Genomic DNA, 7,730 nt, shown 5'->3' with positions numbered 1-7,730 from the left:
TTAGAATATTTAAGTAAAATCTCAGTAGGCAACCCTTTTGAAACATCCAAATCAACCAATATGCGAGCAAAGGTGGAGTGGAAAATATCATAGGAATCATCATCCACCATCAAAAAATCTCCAAGGGCTTCACCCACTTCCTATAAAAGAGAATCATTCCATAAATGGAGGGGGAGATTAGGAAGCCGAACCCAAATCAGAATCTTATTAAACATTTCAGTAGAAGGCTTTAAATCAAACTGCCAAGGCTTAATCATTAACAAAAATCTATCCTCCTAGCTAAAAAAATGGTCACGTAATATTTTGTTTATGTCCTAAGCATTATCAAACTTAGAAACAAAAAACCCCTTAGACATGGGGAAGATATGAACTTTACCAGTAATAAGAGGCTCCCAATGTTCTGAGATCCAGGTGTGCAGCTGAGGGAGGGAAGGCCAAAAACCCCTAAACCGGCAGATCACACCATGCAAGGAGAGAATAGAATCATTATGAACAATTTCCTCTATCGTATCTTCCTTCAAATTAATAGAGATGGTATTGGCAACAGGAATGAATCTACCATACGGTTGTCCTCCAATCCGTGATCTTCGGGCCTCACCATGCCCAGCAGACATAGTCGTGTTCTGCATCTTGCTAGAAGGCCTCACACCCTGCAAACCAACAATATTGGGGTGGGAGGAAACAGTCGCATCTTCCACCAGGGAAGTTCCCTTGCCACCCAAGCCACCCAAATCCCCTGCAGGAATGGTGAAGGTCGAGGGCTGAGAAGCACCATTGTTGCCAAATTTTGAAAAGCCCCCCTAGGCGGGAAGAGTCGCAGCAACATTATCCCCTATTTTTTGCATCGTTAATATTTTATATTTAGTCAAATTTTAAATGTTGAACAAAGGAAAAAGAGTAAATTGACAAGTACGTACATTCATTTGAATTATTCCCAATTGTCTCACTTCATGTTGTTGAGGCACATGTATTCACCTTTTGAGACACCTATTTTATGCACACTTTAAACATGCCCAAACACTTTTCATATGAGCAAACATGTGTTGCATATTTGAGGAATAGATAGTCATTCATTCCTACCTATCTACCTTCTCTATATTTCCTATAAATGGAAGGTTTTCACATTGTAAATTTAACACTCTCATATTATATGATAGACATATTATTGTATTTATTTTTTTCTAAAAGGCTATCTTGACATTTCTTTCAGATCTTGGCTTCTTCGAAATGGTATTAGAATCATGATTGCACTGAGAGGGGGGTGAATCAGTGACTGCAAAAACAATACCACTTTAAACACATACCGGTAAAGACAGTTAACCAGTTTACTTAAAACTATGCATGCAATCCAAAGTGATATTAAAGCATCCACAACAAGTAAAACATCCACCATAACACAAGTGTTTATACGTCGAAAACCCAACTAGGAAAAACCATAGTGAGATGGGACTCAGCAAGAATAGAATACAAAGAATCAGAAATATCATTTTCAATATCCTAAGGCAACCAATTGTATTGACACAAGTGGTTGATTACCTCTTGAACAATTTGTTGTTTCTATTCTTCATCAAATGAATCAAAACATTATTTCACATTATCAAACCGTTTCCTCCCTAATGTTTTTAATGTCCTCTCAAAATCAATCATAGGCTTGTATGAAGTAACATTAATAGGAGTACTTTGGTTTGAAATGTCTCCTACTGGTTTGGATTTCTTACCAGTCAATTTCATTTGCATGGGTTCCTCTTCAATGTTAGTATCCTCAAATTATGCTTGAACAATGAGATTCCTACCTCTCTTCTTTGTAGCGGTCTTCTTCTTTGCATATACCTTGGGTGTCGGTTCCTTTTTGACTTGAATACTTCTTGTCACCCTTGTACCAGTGGACACTGAAGGTGCTTGCTCAACTTTCTTCTTCTTCTCTTTGGCAATACTAGGTTGAGCAGGTGCAATCTATTCCTAGTAAGTTCCCAGTCTTTTTTTCTCCTTATCCTTGTGAGATGCCAAAATGTTGTTGGCATAACCAATTAATAAGTCATAGTTGACTTCATAACTCATTTCTTCCATCTCATCTTCCCTAGGTTCAACGGCCTCCATAAGGCAAAAGTTGGTGGTGACTGTGAAAGAGATGTCTTTTGCAAAGTGTTTCACCACATCTTCAGGTAGCCTTAACCTCATGCTCATCTTCTTTTGGAACTCATTAAAATATCTGTTCATGGCAACAGTAAATATGTTCTTTACAACCTTAATGTTGTTCTTTATTTGAGTTGTAACCGATATGTCCTTCGACCATTGAATGTCACCAATTCCCGGTAGGAAATTCTGAAAATAGAAGAATAGACCATTCAACAGTCCATACTTGAACTTTTGACTATTGCCTTTCTTGATTGATTTTAGGTTCAACATCAATTGGCTCCTCATTGCCTCGCATAAGTTGTAATCTGCATTCTCTGCAATCATCATGTAAGCTGCATGCATAGCAGCAGATGGTACATTGTTCATCTTGCTGGAATGAAATATCCTATAACCAATGACTATAGTTGCAAATCTGACTGCTTGATCTGCAATGTTGTTGACCAAAAATGTATGATCGTCAATGGTGGTCTTAGTCAGTGCAATCACAGTATCTTTTGAAATTATCCTCAGCTTTGGTACTTACCGATTTGCCAGAAACTAGTCACTGCATGAATTGCTTCATTCATAATTGTGTGTGACCTGTCAAGATACATATTCTCTCCATGCACATGACTAAGGATTATCCTAACATGCTCTTCTTCAAAATCTTCAAGAAAATATGCCGCATTATGAAAACCCTTTTCATAAACCCTAATGTACTCGGGTTTGATTTTCCTGCTTTTATCACACAAAGATTTGAGTTGTGAATAGATTGACAGTGATCCTAGATCCTCAATTTTACAGTCTATATAACTGGATAAATCGCCTTTGATCATAACACCATCAGGAACTTGAGACAATGCACTATATGATACTATTTTGCCTGATTCTATAGACTCCATAGGTTCGGCAGTAATCATAAGTCTCTCTGCTTGTGTAGACAATGATGATATTCTTGATTATCTTCATTTGAGAGAATAACAAAAGAATACCTTATTCTCTTCGCATTGGCAGGGTTTCTGGTTGATCTCTCAAACGCACACCTATTTCGCCTTCTCTTAACTTCGAATCCAATTCAACTTTCAATCCACAACACAAATTCGTTCACAATCAGCTAACAATTCTCTTTTTCACTTTGCAGGTGCTCAAAAACTCTTCTTCGAATGCAATTAGGGTAAAAGTAACTTAGTAAAACTTGCTTATATAAACTTACCCATTGCATTAATTACTCAACCAATAGGGTGACAAACCCTAAAATATCACTTAACAAACCTCACCTATACCGATAGGTATATAACCGATTGATAATCATATAGAAAACCAATAGACAATGATATCAAGAATTCCCATAAAACAACTCAAAATGCAAAACTCTCGTACCATACACTCTTCAAGGGGTCCAGAAGTAAATTTACCATTATGATCCCCTTAGGCTTGTTGAAAAACTTAATTCACCAGTGTAGAATTCTCCACATTGGGTGAAGGGTTAAATTCTTTTGTTGGCTTGTCCTCACTCTTCTTCTTCCAGATTTTGTTCATCTCTGCTATGGTTTCCTCAACATCGACCTTCTGCTTACCTTTCAGATCTTCAGAGTGGTTAACCGACTTGTTCTTCCTGGTTTTGCATAACTTTGCCATGTGTCCTATTTTGTGACAATGATAGCAAGCCATCCCATATGATCTCCAAGGTCTTGCATTACCTCTTCCAGTTCTCCTTCTACAATTCATAGCCACATGTCCATAATTATTGCAAATGGTGCAAATCACATTTGTTACCTTTTCCATTTCATATGGACTGAACCGGTTGACATAGGGTTCCTACCAATTCATGTTTCCCCAGTTGTCATAGGTCCTTCTCCGGTCAGCATTGGGTCTTGGATTCATGTGAGGTGTCAGATTGTTTTCTCCATATCTGCATTCAATTGATCTATGTCCATACATGTTGCATGTGAAACCATGACCTTCAAACCTTCTAGACACATACCTATCATTAGCATTATAGCCTGTGTTCTCATTAGGTCTGCTTCTACACACATTAGCAGTATGTCCAGTTGTGACAGATAAAGCAAATAGGTTTTAAATTTGTCTTACCGGTAGGCTTATTAGCCTTAGCAGCAGTTTTACCTGTGTGCATGTTGCTCTTGGTACCAGAAGATTCTCCTTTCCCAGATGTATTGAAACCTAGTCCAGATGTGTTACCTTTCATCCTCTGAGATTGGATATGCTCATCCAGGATAGGAGAACTCTTATTGAACTTTTCAAGCTTCCCATTAGCCTCAATAAGCTCTTTGGTAAGATCTTCATTGTGTTTTGTCAAAGTCTCTCTGAGAAATATTGCCATTTCAAGATCTAACTGCAAAGCTTCCTTCTCTTCCTTCTCCTCATGCCAATGTCTATGCAAAGCTGCATTCTCCTGCTCGATCTTAGAAATCTCATGATCTCTCTCTTTGATTAGGTCTTCAGCTGCCCTCCTTGCTTTAAGTTCTTGGCTCATGCGGATTTTTAGGGCTTCAAGTTCTTTCCTCAGATTTAGCTTTTCACCATTTAGTTTTTCCACTTCTTCATCTAGTACATCAATGTTGGCCTCATCTGAAGAACTATTGTCAGAGATCTCCAATAGTTGCTCAGTTAGCTCCCTCCTTTTAACTTGTGAGGCTTTAAATCTTACCCTCTGGGTTTCAAGCTCTTCCTTGGTTGCATCAAGCATTCTAGCCATCTCTAAATAACTCATATCCCCCATGGTGGCTTTAGGGTTTCCTTCCAAGCAATTAAGCCTTAATAAATTTTGGCTCTGATACCAATTGCTAGACTTATAAAGCACTGAGAGGGGGGTGAATCAGTGACAGCAAAAACAATACCACTTTAAACACAGACCGGTAAAGACAGTTAACCAGTTTACTTAAAACTATGCATGTAATCCAAAGTGATATTAATGCATCCACAACAAGTAAAACATCCACCATAACACAAGTGTTTATACATGGAAAACCCAACTAGGAAAAACCACGAAGAGATGGGACTCACAGGTTAACTATCTGCAGTAATAGGTAACTAGCCAGTTAAGGTCTACAAAGTGCTCTGCTAGGAGTGAATCTTGTTAAAGATCCCAAAGCTCTATTAGGAGCTATACCCAGTTAAAGATAGCACCCTGTTAGGCGTAACCTCAGTAGAGGATTTCAAACCCAAACTAATGGATCACCTGGTTAGAGGATTTGTACAATGAAGCTTGTTAGAGCTTACTCGGTTAGGGGATTTGACTGTTGTAGTGATTAGAAAACAACAAGTGGTGTGATCTAAAAATAGCACATCTTGCTTGTATAGATTCTCTTCTGCTCACTCAAAACTGCATCACCAACATACTTTGCAACTCCTTATGTAAATCGCATCAACTTATCACTTATATCTCGCATCATGAAAATAGTTCATCACAATGTCATTATATAGACATTAGATTTCATGTCGGCTTAGGAACCTCATCACAAGTTCCTAGGTGTAGTGTATCTAGAAAATCTTTCATAACACATCACAGATTGCTGCCAAATCTATCGATTAGGGATAGCTCATCACGACCAGTGATAACTCATCACACAATCAGTGAAAATAGTTGGAACACCGATATTGGTTAAGAGTTAACCTCTTCCAACTCATAGACTGATTGTCCTCCATTTTCCACTTTGATGATCTCCATAGTATCTCCAAGTCGGTGTCATGTCATTCCTACATATACCAGTTGTCTACATATATCGGTTAGACACCTTCAAAACCGATTGGACTTCACTATACAAATGATACCAATTTGTAAGACAAAGACTTAGGAGCAGTACTGGTTTGTCTTAACTAAGATGACTATGGCAATGTGAACATATCTGTGTCTATACATGTGCCATCAATGACAACACATAAAGTCATCTATTACAAAAATCATCATCAAGCCAACTACTGTGCGTAACCCATATTGTAAAAAAAAATTGAAAAAAAAAAATGCAAAAGACCAAATATCACCCTACCCATTCCCCCATTTTGGTCAAAATTTTATTTTTGTATGGTTTAAATTAAAAAATTCCTATCTTTTGGTCCATTTTTATCATAATTGGCCACCTTTTTTGTTGCTTGTTGTATGAAAGCATGGGAATCCTATGGTTATTTTTCCTAGTCACGCAGGGCTTGATACTTTGTCATTGAGGAGCATGGCGCAAGTGTTCAACTTGGATGAGTTGTTCAAGATTGCAACCAATATTGTAGCTCCTCAAAATGTTCAAACTGTTTGTATTCTACCACACCTCCTTGTGCTTGCCAACAATTTTAGCAACATAGTCTCCCCAAGCTTCACCAATTTCCCAAAGTTATAAGTTCTCTAAGCCCACAACTTAATCATCTAAAACATTCAAAATCTTCTTATTAGAAAAGGCACGGGCTATCTATAGCAATATGAAGATGATGCAATACTCTTGTGCAATGAGAGATGTTTATCACTAGATTCTTTTCAAGTTGTCAATTCAAGAGTGTCGACATCTCTTGGAATTTGATTTTGAGTAGTGAAGTAGTGATAATTTGATCACAGCCATTGGTACTCCATATGCCTCTTCTATGCAGCATGCATGGAAAATGAGTTATAGTTCTCCATGCTTACATCCATTCAAAGAAATTGCACTTCCCCTATAGATCCAATTGACTATTTGATTCAATCTAGTCTCCTATTTATCATGTAATCATTAATAGTTCAAACATATCTATTAGTAGTATTCTAATCAAATTGTCTATATATAGGGATCAAAATACATCATTGACCATATTTATTAATTAATTAAAAATTTAGAATAAATTAGAATACAATTGTTTTGAATTTTCAATTAATGAAAAGATATGGTCAATGGTGTATTCTGATCACTACATAAACGTTGTCATCTTCTAACTTCAAAGCCACAATTAATAGCCACCAATCAAAATCACAAACTACTAGCCCATATCAGAATTTCTAAAAGGGGGCTACTTTTATTTTTGTAATATCTTGCATACCAATTAGAGTTGTTTCCAACTTAAATAGTAAATCAAAAGTTGATTGTGTAGTGTCGTAAAACTGTGACCCTAGCAATTTTTGACTGCACTAGGGTCCTCATGCATGCGAATTTGAATCCTCTAGCCTGATCAGAGATCGAAAAGTGCTCGGCTTGCGAAAACAACTTCTTCCTTGGCCTCTACATCACCCCGTCTGCATTCTGCCCTAGAGAAAGGGGTAGGACAGAGGTGTGTCGCTAGTGTCCCCCCTTGGACAAGGGCGTGGTGCCTTTGTCTTCCCAGGACAAGGGCGTGGTGCCCCTATCCTTGCCCTATTTTAGGGTAGGACCCTTCCTAGAGCATTCCTTGTGGGTTGTGCCTCGGGTAGCAAACTCCCCCGATCTTGGCCTGTGACGGAATTCAAATCCACCAACATGTATTTAAGGGGGCATTCACTCTCTCATTTATAGAAGTTCGATAAGTTGAAGTTGGATAAGATTGGATTATGCACAAGCGATCAAGAATTCAAGAGCATTCAAGAGCATTCAAGCATTATTTTCCAGCATAGAGCATTCAAGCATTCTTTTCGAGCATTAAGCATTCTCAAGTCTCCCTTCAAG

Source organism: Cryptomeria japonica, chromosome 7, assembly GCF_030272615.1.
Source record: "Cryptomeria japonica chromosome 7, Sugi_1.0, whole genome shotgun sequence".
Lineage (NCBI taxonomy): Eukaryota > Viridiplantae > Streptophyta > Pinopsida > Cupressales > Cupressaceae > Cryptomeria > Cryptomeria japonica.
The sequence above is the reverse complement of the archived record's forward strand: the minus strand, read 5'-3'. Positions refer to the sequence as shown.